General features: G+C 47.2%; 1 protein-coding gene across 1 annotated transcript in view; it reads left to right on the top strand.

The window, feature by feature from the left end:
• The first annotated feature begins 489 nt into the window (after positions 1-489).
• VSNL1 (visinin like 1) overlaps positions 490-16,006 on the top strand; it is a 127,888-nt gene continuing 112,371 nt past the window's right edge. The window contains exon 1 of the mRNA XM_081945741.1: positions 490-855. The gene's annotated coding sequence lies outside the window, so the exon portion shown is untranslated. The remainder of the gene's footprint in view (positions 856-16,006) is intronic.

Raw genomic sequence — 16,006 nt, 5'->3', positions numbered from 1 at the left:
GATAAAACGGAAGGAGAATCTGGGGAAGAGGATGGGTGGGATGCCTTCTCTTGTAGGCAGCGAGATGGGGAGAAAAAGGAAGAATCGTTTTCTCCCTCCACTCTGCGGAGGAATGAATCACATGTTTTTTGGCCAGCAACCACCGCAGCCCCCTTCTCACGACTTTCGCTCGGTCTTAAAAAGACCTCACTTCGTGTGTCGTCCCCCTCACCTCTGGGCTCTTCTTCCTCCAGCTGTGCCTGTGTCTCAAAAGCAAGCATCCCGCCCACACCGGTCGTTTCGTGGAAAGCAACCCCCCCCCCTCCCTTCTTACATAGCAATTCCTCCCTAAAGGGATCGCTGCTGCTCGTCCCCCGCGTTTAGCTCCCGGCGCCTTGTCAAACTACCGAGAGCTGCGTGGGCAAGGCGCTCGAACTCGGAGCGCGGAATTGGGAGCCTCAAGCGGCCCGATTGCGCCTGCTCGGTGTTTAAAGGAGCATGCTCAGTTCCTTGCGGAGCCGCCGATGTGACGGGCAGCCGATTTCAAACACCGGCCCGGGTTTGGTCGGCTAGCGCCTGCGCACGAAAGCTCTTATCCTGCAAAGGGATCCTTGAATTTCTTTCGGGATTCCTGATCTGCAGTGCAGAGCAAAGCGGAGGGGGGAAACGCGCGGCAGCCGCTGCTTCTAAGGGTCGCCGAAGCGATCCAAAGAGGATTTTAAGCGGCAATCAGATAGTAGGGAGAGGCGAACCGAGGACCGGTTCAAACCCCTGACCCTTAAGCCAAGCTTCGCTCTTCTTCTTGAACCCGGACCAGAAACCTTGTGCCGTTGAATTGCATCCTTCGCTGCGGAAGACCGCGCACGCCGCAAAGCTGTAAGTGTTCCCTTGCACTCTCCTAGAGGTTACGCGCTGTCAAAAGAATCTTTCTTTTCGCAACTTCGGGAGCGATGCCTCGACACAATAAAAGAGCTCAGTTGGCACCGCGCATCGCCTTGCTTTTGACTAATAAAGCATGGGGGAAAGGGGGCGAGCAGCTTGAGGCGGCGACACAAAAAATGGGATTTGATTTGTGGGCTTTGGGCGATGCAGGAAAGAGAACGAGAAATAGAGGAGGAGGAAGGGGGAGGGGATAATTGGCCGGGGTTTCAAAAATAAAATAAAATAAAATCGTTACATGGGGGCGAGTGTCTCCCATATGAGCATCGATCTCTCTATATGATGCCTACCCAGCAAAATTGCTGTTTAGGTGTTTGACGGCATCCGTCAGATGTCAAACTGCATCTCTTGACTCTTCTCGTTCCCTCCATCCCCACCGTGGGTCCAAAGCCTTTGGACGCAAAAAGGAGTAATGGGGAGATTTCGTGCATTCATGAACCATATGTTGGTACTTAGAAACTCAAATAATACTTAGGTTGTCGCCGTATCCGTGTTTTTTTTCCTCCCCCTCTCGAGCGTCTTAACAAAGTTAAATACGAGCCGCGTTATTGGCGATGGTGATGTAGTTTGGTACACGAGCGCTGATTTATGTTGCCTGATTGTGGAAGGAAGAAGAAAGAAAAAGCGCCTCCATCTGCAAAGCGAAAACGCAGCGTTGCGTTGAGAAGTTCTTTTGCGTGGGGCTTTTTGGCTCAGAAAACAAGTCATTACGAAAACAACCCCCCCCCCCCCAAATCCGCCATAACTCTCTGGGGGCGAGGACGTTGAAGGCGAATATTGATTTCTAGCTTAATCATTTGCGTCTGACTTGAAAAACGAAAAGATGACAGGCTTAAAAAGACCCTGACATTTCAACTCACTTTTTAAGAAGTAAGGAAAATGTCTGCTTTTCTAAAGTAAACAGTTCCCGTGACTCATGCTTATCCCCTCCCCCCAAGGTCATTATGACGGTCCCCCTTCCCCAAAACTGACTGCCACCGTACTCCCAATTTCTTGAGTTAAAGTAATCGATGTTTTTAATGCTCTGGAGGAAATCCCGGGTGAACCCACGTGCATAAGAAGAGTGCATCGTATGTTGATGTACGGCTCTAGGGGGTATGGACGTAAGCGTGTACACGCGTGTGTGTTGTTATGTTGCTTCTCTGAGTGTGAAGAAGCGCGAGCGCGGGAGATTTTTTTTTTCACCCCCAAACAACACACGCCTTCTCCTTCTCGGTGGTTTCCCACCTTCACGAAGGGATGGAGAAGGTTAGGAAAATGGGAGATGGGCGAAGACCAAGCCTGCAAGAGACGCAAGCGAGCGGGAGGGCTTTGGGGGGATCGGGTTCTGCTGGGAGAAGATCACAACAATGGGGAAGCGGGGCTGAGAGACGGATCTGAAAAAAGGACTCGCGCGGAAAGCGAGGCTTTCTACTCAGAGACGGCTCGGCCAATCAGGATGGCTCCGGGATGGTGGGAGGGGGGGCAACCACCCGCTCGCCTCGCTGCAGTGTCACACCAGATTAAGACTGCGGTTCTTAGGCGCCGTACCTGGAAGTCAACCTCCTGGGAACTCCCGGGAGCTTACTTCCAAGAAAATGTCATGTATTGGACTTCGGTCTCTGTCTGACAGGGTCAAAGGGAATATTATCTTTGCTGAGAGAGGGAGAGTTGTTGTTGCTGCAGAATAAACACCGAACACCCACAAGTCGTGGGTTTCTGTAGAATAAGTCGTTTAAAACCAGAAACCACGATGAGGGAGTTGCAGTATTCCGCCAAAATGAAAACAAAAAACAAAAGCAAACCTGGAAAATGTCTGCATTTGCGATTTGAAGATACCTTGTGTGAGATGGATAGCCATAGAAATGGTTTAGGGATATATTTAATATATATCTATATATTAAAAAAGAAGCATTAAAAACCCCTTTCCAGGTTGCTCTTTTTTCTTTTTTAATTCAGCCCAGGCAATTTCAGAACAAAAAAGGTTGAAAAACTAGGAGGCGGGAGTTAGAAGAAAAAAGAAATGCCACATTGGAAAAGCCCACAGACATTCTGGCCGCGGGACATACTGTGGAGGACGTTACTGGACAAACCCTTTGACAGATGGATTCAGGGCTCAATTAAGTGAAAAGGCTGGGATTTGAATATATCAAGTCCTTTGCTGGCATTTTAGTGCTTGGGGTTTCCACAAGTCTGACTAAGCCAAAACAAAACCAATCAGACAATATAATGCATATGCATCCTGCATAATTTCCCTGCATTCCCTTTCCAGATCATTGATTTTGTTCTATACTTGCCAGATTCCACTGTCTGTTTCGCTTCTTACACGTGGTAGTGTTTTTCAAACCCAAAGCAATCTTGAGCACCCATTGCGTGCACTAGCCATTTTTTAAAAACAGATCATTCGGCGTATATGGCTACAGTTCTCTGGAGGGCACAGATCCCCTCGCTATACTTTTTGCAATCTGTTATTCTTGAGAGATTGAATATCCATCCTGCCTCCCTCCCTCCCTCCCCCCCTCTTTTTTGCTAAGTCAAGCTTGCCTCTCCCCCCCCCTTTTTTTCCCCCTGCGCACTCCACTGCAGTACCTAGGGTGGAAGTCCCTGAATCATTTAATTCTTATTTTTCCACTAGAAAATACAAACTATTGCTTTCATCCAACATAAACTTTATTTGTCTACCCTATCTGGCACTTCCCAAATCTGGCATTCAACATGTTTTCTTACCATACTTGTTTAGAATCCAATAGTCCATTCATATCCTATGATTTTTCACTGCATAATTTTTATTGTTTTATTTGTATAAACAACTCAAGGCAGTGAACATACTGAATACTCCTTCCTCCTTTTATTTTGCCCACTTCAACAATCCACTGAGGTGAGTTGGCTGAGAGAAAGTGACTGATCCATATTTCTATAGATAATAAGCTCTTTGATCCCTGTATCTGAGGTAATGATATCCTAATCACAAATACCACACCAGATGAAGCAAAAGTGAGAGGAAACAGTAATGCAATTGCAGTAAGAGGACTGTAAGAGAAACTTGACCTAAAGATGAAGGATGGCAAAATGAAGACAATGGCTGAGAAGATTGAGTAGCTGTTCATAGATTTTTTTTAAAAGTGTGAATATCCACAAATTTCTACTTGATTAAATTCATTATTAAAGACACCTTTTTAAGCCATGTCAAAGCTGCTGCTGCTGCAAACCCAGCTGATTGTAATATTATTTCCAGAATTGACTGTGTTGACCTTTGCTTTTAACTGTAGCTTTGTGTTATCTTGAAGCCATAAACTTCCAGTGTTCTGGTGGAACTTTCTGCTATTGTTCTTTGATGCAGAGGGAGAGTGGGAGAAATGGATTTGGACTGCATTCTTTGAAGCCTCCCTTAGGGACACTGTCTTCCAAAAAAAATAGTGGAAAGCCATTGCATGGGTCAGCCAGAGGAGTGGGCTCCAATTAGCCATATTTTTGCATTGTTTGAAAACAAGTTCAGATCTAAAGCATAAGAAGGCAAGTAGGCTGTGCCCCACTTCAGGAATGGAAGTATCTCTAGTCAGCCTTACTGAAGAGATAGAACTTCTCCAGTCACTTCTCAACGTCCTGCAAGGGGAAGCCGTCTTTGGAGTTTGAAACTGCAGAGTCTTCTCCTTTGGCCACCATGTCGGCAGTGATCGTTCTCCTCTTGGCAGTCAGTGGTATATGCACACAGCCTCTTAACAGCTTCTTCTTCTACTGCTGCTGCTACTGCTGCTGCATTGAAGAACTGACATCCTCTGCAGTATTTTTTTAAAGTCACTCCCCTCTATGGTGTTCACTCTGCTGGTTGCACACTTTATCTGGGAAACATTTCCATAGTTTCTCCTTAAGTAGACAAAAGGGTCTTCAGGAAAATTAGACAGATCTATATGAAGCCTTAATAAAAAGAGCTGTAAGTGTTTAATCCCCCAGTTCAGCCCTTCTGCCAATGCTATAAGGAAGGCAGATTGAAGGAGAGCTGCCCTCTTTATTTAGGAATGAGAAGGATTCTTCTCTGAATAAGGAGTTGATGCAAGTGGAGGTATATTAAAGAAATCATTAAGGGAAACAGTTGAATTTCATGCAACATATTCTTCAGAATATGGAGGGGGGAATAATCCTTTTTTTAAAAGAAAAATCTTTATAGATGGTTAATTAAAATTATCAGTTATTCTGTTCCAGCATTCCAAGTAAGCACTGTGATGTTTTATTTTGCAACTTGATAACAGAACAGTAGAAAATGTGAGAACCCTAAGCTTGTATCATGGAAAAATGATTGCGGTGGGTCAGAGAAATTACATGTTTTGTAATAGAGTCAGTTTGCACTTGCAGCCAAGTCTGAGTTACATAACAATCCTTGCCACTCTAGGAAGAGGACAGCGTCTTATGTCTGAATTGTGCTCCACTTTGAATCAAAGGATTATTCTTTTTTGATGTTGTCGGTCTAAAAATGATGGGAAAGACTTTGAGAATAAAATTATATGTATTTATTTACCATAGTAATGTAAGATTCTGCTGGATTTCATCGCAACTCATAATGTATCATATTCAAATGTTACCAGGATAAAGAAAAAAACGACAAATCTTTCATTAAACATTTGGTCACTTCCACGTCGTCCTATTGTTGGTTTAACTAAGCTCATCATTTCATCCTCCTAAGTGGAATGGAAACATGCTATTTTTTGTGTGCTATGTCCTCATGATGTTCCTTTCATCTCATTCTATAGCCCACAGCTAAGACAACTTAAAACCATCTTTTGCTTATCTGTTTTAAAGTAGGGTTTTCTCATTTTCCCCAATCCCAACTCAAGCCTGCCTCATCAAGTGCCCTGGTTGGTAAGGAATTGAGAACTGTCCAGCTGATATGGGTCAATTTCAGCTACTGTGGACCTAGCCCTTCTTTGCTATCTATTAGGCATTTACTTCTATGGCCATTGTCTTGGTCTGCAAGCGATAGCAGACACCTGGTTTCTGCGAAGTCATTTTTTATGTAATTGATGCCTGGCGGATGCTTTCAGAAGGAAAATGGGCTCTGTTTATACCTGGGTTTAGGGTTCTTCTGAAGGAAGACTAGACCTGTGTTTTTAAAAAAAACAGTTGTGCTTTCTTGAGAAAGCATTACTACGCTAAGATATTGAGATTGTCGATCAGAAAGGTTGGCAGTTCGGTGGTTCAAATCCTTACTAGAGGTCTCCTGCAGGGGTTGGACGAGATGGTCCCCTCCAAGGTCCCTTGCAACTCTGTTACTCTTACTGTTAGTTGTGCTTTCTTGAGAAAGCATTACTCCTGCACTACAAGAATTGCAGTATAAACTAGGAAAGGGTTAGGTTTTGTTACCTGTTGTTGAATTTGTCAGTGCATCCGTGATTTTCCACTGCTTCTGCAAACAAGGGATTTTGCATGGGCCAAACTTTCTATTGTTTTTATTAGTTTTTGGGATGGGTGGGCTTCCTGCCTACTTCTGTGCCATTTTACCTACTGTATTGGATTTTCTCCTAGGTGGTATTGGCCACTTACCTGCTGCCACAACATCATTCTTTGGGATTATTGAAGGATGCAGCTGTTTGTTACTCTAGTCCCTCCTCCATGCCTGTGATCTGTCAGTCAAGCTGATCTATTAATGAAGATGGGTTTAACAACCTTCCAAAAGAATATTCAGCAGCAACCAAAATGACAGGTAACAGGCATAGAATACCACCATGTCAGCAATCTGTTAGATCAGCAGCTTCACAGGTAACTAAATCAGCTGTTCCAAACACCCACTTACTGTTGCTTATCTCAGTGTTAAGGAGAATGATTTGTGGTTGTTTTCCCAATCAGCAGGTGATGCTCGGTGGGAGGAAAAATGAAGCAGGTGGAGGGGGGGGAGGTTGTAATTGCTTGCCTTAGTTTATCGTGCACTCAAGCAGCAAGGATCGAAACAGTGGCTGGCCTTGTCACTGAGGCAGAATAGGGAGCATCAGTGAAGGCAGCACAAGCACAATTATGTGGGCAAACTTTTTTTTAAGCAAATGAAGATATGTCAACATTTGAATAGTACAATGACACGTTGCCTCAGAATTGTTAGGAAATCTTTTAATTTGAGAAGCAAGCTAAGTAGGGTGGATTTGTTAAGATGTTTTACCATTTCTCCTGTTAAACATTTGCATAACTTCATAGCTTTTAGAGATGTGTAATAATATAAACATAGAGAAAGCACATTACCTTGTTCCCCTGATGCTTATTTCACCCCAATATTCATCTTTATGTCTCACTCTATATCTACACCCAACCCATCAGGTGGGGTATACATGGTTTTTTGCTTTAAAACGACATGGCTTGGAACCTACTTTTTCAACTACGCAGATTATTCTCTTGGTTGATTGTCCTATTTCCAATCATTTTCTTTCCTTTTTAAAAATTAATTACAGTCAACATGTTTGGTCTTTCAGAACACAGTGGCTAACTTATAGCTTTGCTGCCTTTGGTATCTTTAACACAAAATTATCTTCTAGGATAAACCCTACCTTCTAGGTTATTTCTTCCCCTCCCCTTCCCATTCTTCTTCTTACCTACTTTCCCTCATAACCTAATTTTCAATGCACATTCTATTGTGTTTTACTTCTTTCAAACTATTTCTTTTCTTCCTTTTCTTATCTTTCTCAAGATATTATTTGTCAAGATATTTCTGGTTGGGTTCCTAGGCTGCATTAAGTGTTGTTACAGTTCCTACCTTTGAATTTCTGCACCATCTTATTCATTTTACTCTCTATATTCTATTTCTTTCCTCAATGTTTATTGACATAGCTTTTGCTTCCCTCCATTTTTCACTGGTACACCTATTTCCTTTGGTTTCCTTGCCTGTACAGTGCCTTCCTTGCATCGACCTACTATGTTTCCTTTCCATGCTGTTGCTAGGCTAGGCATTTTAAAAGCATATTATTTTTTATCTCTGTCACAGATGCTGGACTCTGTTATTGAGAATATTCTTCGAAGAGGGACTAAAAAAATCTGAATATTCTAGGATATTATTGCAACATTGTTTTCACAGGGGGTCCTTGACTTATGGCCAGATATGGGTCCAGAATTTCTATTGCTAAGTAAGATGGCTGTTAAGTGAATCATGTTTGATTTTATGATATTTTGTTCCACAGTCGTTAAGCAAATCACTATAGGTATTAAGTGAATCGCATAGTTCCTATGCAAATCCAGCTTCCCCCATTGACTTTGCTTGTTGGAAGTTAGAAGGAAGGTTATAAATAACAATTAATTTACTCCAGGATGCTGCAGCTGTCGCAAATATATGCCATTTGCCAAGCATCCAAATTTTTAACATGTGTCTATAAACATGATATAATGATCATAGGCGAAGGCCAGTTATAAATTACTTTTTTAAAGTACCGTAATTAAATGAATGGTTGCAAGTTGAGGACTATCCATAGTCAATTTCATGCCATATGCATGCTGCTAGACTTCTCTTTCTGAAATGGTTCCTCTTAAAAAAGAAGAAAAATATCAAAGGACAGGCTTGGTCTGCTTTGCATGGCAGAATTTACATGGTGAAATAGTACATCAAATGTTATACCTGTGTATGAATTTTCATGGGAAATACATTAAGGACTGTTAATCAAGTAACACAAATACAGCCTTCCATGTCTTTCACCACTTCAAGCTGCAATTGGGGGGGGGGGGTGAGTGGGAGAAATTGGATAGTGAACCGTGGTGAAATATATCCTACAGATATTTTGGAGTTAAAACTTGCAGATTCCTGTGAAAGCTTAGCTGTTTCTGTAAAATCTGAGAATTGAGTCCATACAGGATACTCACATTTGGAAGACTGATCTAGACTCAAATGTTTCCCCAGCTGATTAGTTTTCTAGGTGAAAGAAAGCAAATTTTCCAGTAGAGTGGAGGGAGGGGTCACAGCAGGGTTAACACAGCCTGATTGGTCCATTTGACTGAGAGAAAACTTCTTAACCTTCGCCTTCTCCCGTTGGTTCCCAGTTTCCTCTCAGTCAAGGTCCAAGACTCAGGTTTGGTTCCTAGTAGGTTTTCTAGTTAGTCAGTGTATGTTAATTGATCTTGATTAAATTTAGAAATTTTAATTTGGTTACCTTTAGAAAATGTATTTTTTGTAGTGGGTCTGCCTTGCAGGGCTGTTGTTGGCTGCCCTTAGAAGGCTGAGAGATTCTGCAGGGGGGGGGCGCTGGCTTCCTCCCCCCGCTTAGAAGGTCGCTCCGGTCTGATGCCTGGTGTCTCGGGCGTGCCGGGCGACCCTACGGCTATGCACACATGCCTTTTAGTGAAAGTCGCAGCGCGCCGGGGCTTTTCAGCGCGAAAGCGACAAATCGGCTTCATTTTGAATTTCGCACAGTCCGGGGCCGGTTACAGCCTGCGGCGACGGCGCGGGGCCGTTTTTTCTGGGATTTGGAGGTCTCCCGGTGAGTAGGAGCTCCAGTGTCTTGCCTTGGTGCCGCTGGGGGCGGCGAGCGTGCAAACGGCCGCCCGCAGCCAGAGGAAGCGAAGGGCGAGGTCGGCGGCCATTTTTAGGCGCGCTTTGGCCAGGGACCGCCCAAAGAAGCCGGCAGCCATTTTGAATCACGTGTCTGGGCATTGCAGCACGGAGAGGCTGAATACAACGTGGCCGTGCTGTTTGTTGTCTACCGGAGGCCCGGAGCAGGCGATTCCCACCAGCTGAAGGGCTGTTCCTGTCTCAAATTTATTTGGTGCACGTGAGTGGGGCGATGGCGGATAGAACAGAGGCTCAGCAGGACTTACCATCTCAGGCAGGCGATGATAAGGCTGAGCCCACTCCCCCTGTTAGGCCTCGGGCTTCTAGGCCTTCAGCAGAGGAAAGACCTTCCAGAGCTCTGCAAAGGGATGAGCTCAGGCGATCCAGGGCTATAGAGAAGGTCATCGAAAGAGCGGAGAAAAGACAGGCCCGGGATCCTGGGCCTAGATCCAGATCTCCACGCCCCGTGGCTTCCTGCCCTTCCCCACCTGTGGCCAGGGGGTTCAGCCCTTCCTCTTCTTCCTCTGCTTCCTCAGATAGATCGGATAGGAGTCAGCAGCGGGGGGGCCCTCGCTCTCCTTCTGTTTCCCTGGGGACTAGAGAGGCAGATAGGGGGGACCCATTGGAAGGCACCTCTGCAGGTCCCATTAGGGGTAGGAAATCCAGCAGGGCCTACGTGGCTCCAGATTATGATACTGAAGGTGATGAGGAGGATCTAGAACACCTCCCTGAGAATCTCAAAAGGATTATTTCTGCAGCCATCTCTAGGGGCATTGCTCAAAGGGACAGGCCTTCCCATCACAGTCGAGTTACTCCCTTTAGTAGGTCCAGATCTAGGGCTTCCTCTCCTTCCCTCATGAGTGAGGTTTCCTCTAGGGGGGAAGCACGGAGGGATGATTGGGGGTTCTCTGAGGAGGAAGATGCGGCCCCTGAGCTGCCTCGCTCTTCTAACCTTTTCCTCCAGGCCATGTTCAAGCCATTACTCAAGAAGGCTAGGAGAACCACCAAGGTGGGCACGGGGGACCCCACGGTCCCACCGCCCACGGATCCAGACATGGTCATGTTCTCAGCGACGGCCACTAATAAAGAGGAGATTCCTGCCCCTCCTCTTTTCTTAGAGGTAGCTACTAGCCAATGGGCCCGTCCTTCTAATTTTTCCCCACCTGGCAGCAACGACCGTCGCGCCTATAACATGGAAAAGTCTTTTGTGCAGGCTATTCAGCTCCCAGTTGTAGATCAGCCCATAGCAGCTTTAGTCTCCTCTTCCCCAGTGGTCTCAGGGGACGCAGCTGACAAACTCAAGCCAGAAGACAAGAGGGCGGAGCTCACCTTACGTAAAAATTTTAAGGCCTCAGCTTGGGCGGTGCGGGCAGCGGCTGCTGCTTCGTACTTCAACCGCACCACGGTCATGTGGCTCCGCCAGCTTCAGGATCGAATTCCGATCCAGGATGAGCGCGTACACCAGGATTTAGCTAAAATAATGGCAGCGTGTCAGTATTCGGCTGATGCGACCCTAGACGCTGTTAGATTTGGTTCTAGTGCTTTGGCCACCTCGGTGGCCTCTCGTAGGCTCCTATGGCTCAGGAACTGGCAGATAGACTATAAAGCCAAGTGGGATCTAGTAGCGGCTCCCTTTGAGGGTCCAAACTTGTTTGGAGCTTCCTTGGATCCGATTTTGGTGGAGAATAAAGATAAAAAGAAAGTCATGCCTACATCCACCAAGAAGGCAGAGTCACGTAGTCACCCCTATCGCAGGCCCCAGTTCAAGTCTTATGACAGGGATCAGGACCAGCGATACCAACCGTACAGGCAGGACAGGTCATTCAACAGACAGGGGTTTCAGGACCGTTCTAGATTTCAGCCGCAGTCCAAGCGGCCCTTTCGTGGGGGGGGCGGCCGCCCCTTCCGCAGAGGGAAATGACTCAAACCCGAGTCATCCCATCGGAGGCCGCCTGGCACTGTATGCGGACGAGTGGGATCGGATCACGTCAGACGGTTGGGTCAGGGCGACCGTTCGCCACGGCCTAAGGTTAGAATTCCTCTCCAATCCCCCAAGTTTTTTCAAGGTTTTTCCCCCGGCCCGGGATCCGAAGCGACGTCTCCTCATGGACCTCGCGGTCGCCCATCTGCTAGAAATCAGGGCGGTGGAGGTCGTTCCGGAGCAGGAGAGGGGTCTGGGCTACTACTCCCACCTGTTCGTAGTTCCAAAATCCTCGGGGGGTTGGAGGGCGATTCTCAACCTGAAACGCCTGAACCGCTACTTAGTATACAGGCGGTTCAAGATGGCGTCCCTGAAATCGATTCTGCAGGGCATTCGGAGGGGGGATTACATGGCCTCAGTAGACTTGACGGAGGCCTATCTCCACGTTCCCATCCTTCAGTCCCACCGGCGTTATCTCAGGTTTTCTCACCGGGGCAGGCATTACCAATACCGGGCTCTCCCGTTCGGTTTGGCCTCAGCTCCGCGGACATTCACCAAGGTCCTGGCAGCACTGGCGGCTTACCTGCGTTCCATTCCGGTGAGACTTCAGTGCTACTTGGACGACGTTCTCGTTCAGGCGGGGTCCCTATCCAGAGCCAAGTCGGATCTTCGGCTGACGATCCGTTGGCTTCAGGCGTTGGGGTTTTCCGTGAACTTCCCCAAGAGCCACCTATCCCCATCCCGGCAGATCCTACACTTAGGGACAGTGATAGATTCCGAGTCAGGGAGGGTCCGCCTGTCTCCAGAACGCTTGTCCAGCCTGCGCCAGCTGGTCTCCTCCGTACAAAAAAGAAGGTCTGTTTCCATCCTGACCTTGTCTCAACTTCTGGGGAAGATGGTCTCTTGCATAGGGATAGTGCCCTGGGCCCGGCTCCATCTGCGGCCTCTCCAGTGGGCCTTGATCCCGGTCCAGAGAAGGATGATGAGCAACTCCTTGCGGCCAGTTCCTCTACCAGCGGAGGTGAGACTATCTCTTCAGTGGTGGATGTCCCCGGCGCTGCAACAGGGGGCTTGCTTTTGGGAGCCCGAGAGAGTCACCGTGACGACGGATGCCAGCCTCTTCGGCTGGGGGGCCGTGATGGACTCCGACATGACCCAGGGACGTTGGTCTGCCTCGGATCTCCGCCACAACATCAATTGGCTGGAGCTGAAAGCCGCGAGACTTGCCCTACGGACTTTTCGTCATCACCTGCGGGGGCACCATGTCCTCCTGCTTACGGACAATGTGGCGACGAAGGCCCATGTCAATCGCCAGGGGGGCACCCGCTCGCGTTCTCTCTGGCGAGAGGCGCAGTTGTTGGGCCTGTGGGCGGAGAGACACTTAGCCTCCATAGTGGCGGAGCACATCTCAGGAGTGTCCAATCTTCAGGCGGATTGGCTGAGTCGCACGACCCTAGACGATGGCGAGTGGCAACTGGGCCCGGAGTTGTTTCAGAAGATATGCAGCAGGTTCGGCACGCCTCTGGTGGATCTGTTCGCCTCTCCCGACAACGCTCAGCTGCCCCGGTTCTTTACCCGGTTCCAGTCCCCGTCGGCGGAAGGAGCGGATGCTCTCAGGAGCCGGTGGCCCCCGGGCCTTCTTTATGCCTTTCCTCCCCTTCCCCTCGTTCCCCGTACGATAGGGAAGATAGTCACAGAGAGGGCTCTCGTTATCCTGTTAGCCCCTTACTGGCCGAGGAGACCCTGGTTCGCGGACCTGGTCCAGCTGTCGGTAGCAGACCCCTGGAGGATTCCCCCGGGGGAGGTCGTTCTGAGTCAGGGGGCTTTGCATCACCCAGGGCCTCAGTGGCTCCATCTGACCGCATGGCTCTTGAACGGAGGGTCCTGAGGGGGCAGAGGCTGTCATCGGGAGTTATAGCCACCTTAGAGGCGTCTAGGAGGCCGTCCACGGTTAGGATTTACAATGCCACATGGAAAGCGTTTGCGAAGTGGTGTATCCCTTTGGGGTTGGATCCTTCTAGAGCTACCGTTCCAAACGTGTTGGAGTTCCTCCAAAAGGGGTTGGAGGACGGCTTGTCGCATAATACGCTCCGGCGTCAGGTGGCGGCCTTAGCCACCATTCTGGGGGGGGAGGGTTCCCTCACCCTTTCCCGTTCTCCTCTGATTAAGCGTTTCCTGAAGGGGGCGGCTAACATCCGTCCACCTCCGGTCCATAGGTTTCCGACCTGGGATCTGACCCTGGTTCTCCAGGCTCTGACGAGCTCCCCGTTCGAGCCACTTAGGACGGTACACATGCGTCTGCTTACCCTTAAGGTGGTGTTTTTAGTGGCCATTACATCGGCCAGGCGCATTTCAGAGTTGGGGGCCCTTTCTTCACGCAGTGACTTGTGTGTTATACACCAGGACAGGGTGGTCCTTCGTTTGGATCCTTCGTTCATTCCGAAGGTGAATTCACAGTTTCACAGGGCCCAGGAGGTCGTACTCCCGAATTTTTGTCCCAATCCCTCAAGGGAGCGGGAGTTAGTGTGGCATAAGCTGGATGTTCGCCGGGCTGTTCGCATTTACCTAAAGCGAACTGAGGGCATTAGGAGGACGGAGGCATTATTTGTTTCCTTTCGCCCAGGCTCGTTAGGATGCAAGGTTTCTTCTTCCACCATCGGACGATGGATTAGGTTGGCCATACTTGAGGCTTACGGAGCTTCTGGGAAGACTCCCCCATCGGGGATCACTGCGCACTCCACCCGCAGTGCCGCTACTTCGGCGGCCTGGGCCACCAGGGCACCCTTCGAGGATATTTGTAGGGCGGCCGCTTGGGCCTCCCCCACTCCTTTTATTAGGCACTATCGTTTGGATTCTTATGCCTCGGCTGAGGCATCTTTTGGCCGGAGGGTCCTTCAGAGGGTGGTGGCCGATTCCTCACCTGGGACCCAGTCTGCCCGCCCGGGGACGTAGCGTGGGTATGTCCCTGCTGTGACCCCTCCCTCCACTCTACTGGAAAAAGAACGTTGGTCTTACCTGAACGTTTTTTTCTGGAGTAGTGGAGGGAGGGGTCACATTTCCCGCCCTAGTTAGTTAGACAGGGTCCGGGAGGTGTAGAATCGGGAGGCCCCGGGGGGGCTTGTCCTTGTTTTGTGTTTGCTTGCAGATGCTGGCCGTGACATCGCGGAAACTGGGAACCAACGGGAGAAGGCGAAGGTTAAGAAGTTTTCTCTCAGTCAAATGGACCAATCAGGCTGTGTTAACCCTGCTGTGACCCCTCCCTCCACTACTCCAGAAAAAAACGTTCAGGTAAGACCAACGTTCTTTTTCCATTGCTTGTGATGATTTAAAGTAGGTACCTGCCCGATAAGTTAGAATCTTTACTTTATCAATTGATTCTGTTGAGCTGTTACGTAGTCTGTAAAAAGCCGCCTGACCTAGGTTGAATTACAGATTTGGTAGTCTGTTCAGAATAGAATAGATTATGAATGAAGAGCAAAGGTGGAAATTTTTATTTATTGAACACCAATACATCTTAATGTTTAAAAGTATTCTTAGTATTAGTACCCTGTTTCTCTGAAAATAAGACCTCCCCAGATAATAAGCCCAGTCGGGCTTTTGAGCACATGCACTAAAATAGGCCCTCCCCCAAAATATTGCAACACAGCAGCAGCCATGAAGTGACCATGCTCGTCGCCTCTTGCGCCTCAAAAATAATAAGACCTCCCCGAAAATAAGGCCAAGCACTTATTTGGGGGGGGGTCAAAAGAAAATAAGACCCTGTCTTATTTTCAGGGAAACACAGTAGTCTTTAGTATTAATAAGCATTTCTCAATGCTCTTTCAGGATTGAAATGTGTTAGCTGAAACAGTATTTGTAACTACTGCATTGCTTCTCAAAGTCCTAGATATAACCTGCTTTTAGCCCTATAATGTTGTGATTTTTGAGTTAAGACTGCTAATTGAAAAAAATAATCTCTGAATTCTTGCAATGTCAAATTTACCTATAAATTATATTCCTTTCTTTCATGTTCTTGCCCAGGACATGCTTTAATTCCTGAAATTATTTGCTAGTTTGATGCCGTTGATGCCATTACTGATTTTTTTAATAAAGTTTTAGTTTTGTTTTTGAAATCATTCAGTATAAAGTTGCCCCTTCCCTTCCCATGAAAAAAGAACATCAGCTAAATAAATAATGTATTTTTTGTTGAAAACAATGTATAATTATTATTTTTATTATTTATTTTTATTTATTACTCGATATCAGAATAGATCATTCTGAGATTAATGAACTGAAAACTTGAAGAATTTATATTTACATTTATTTATATTTACAATTTATGTTTACATTAACGAAGATGAAGCATTGATGAAAATGACATTCATTGTATTATTAAGTATATGTGAACATATTGTATTAGATTAGAGCAGTGGTTCTCAACCTGTGGGTCGGGACCTCTTTGGGGGTCGAACGACTCTTTCACAGGGGTCGCCTAAGTCCATTGGAAAACACATATTTTCGATGGTTTTAGGAACCGAGACACCAATTTTATGGTTGGGGGTCACCACAACATGAGGAACTGTATTAAAGGGTCACGGCATTGGGAAGGTTGAGAACCACTGGATTAGAGTATTAACACATCCCACACATTTTTTTGCAAGGGGTATCAATCAAATATAGTTACGCAGAATGTAAAGTAA

The sequence above is a fragment of the Natrix helvetica genome (genome assembly GCF_964273705.1).
Source record: "Natrix helvetica genome assembly, chromosome: 2".
NCBI classification, from domain to species: Eukaryota; Metazoa; Chordata; class Lepidosauria; order Squamata; family Natricidae; genus Natrix; species Natrix helvetica.
The sequence above is the reverse complement of the archived record's forward strand: the minus strand, read 5'-3'. Positions and strand labels throughout refer to the sequence as shown.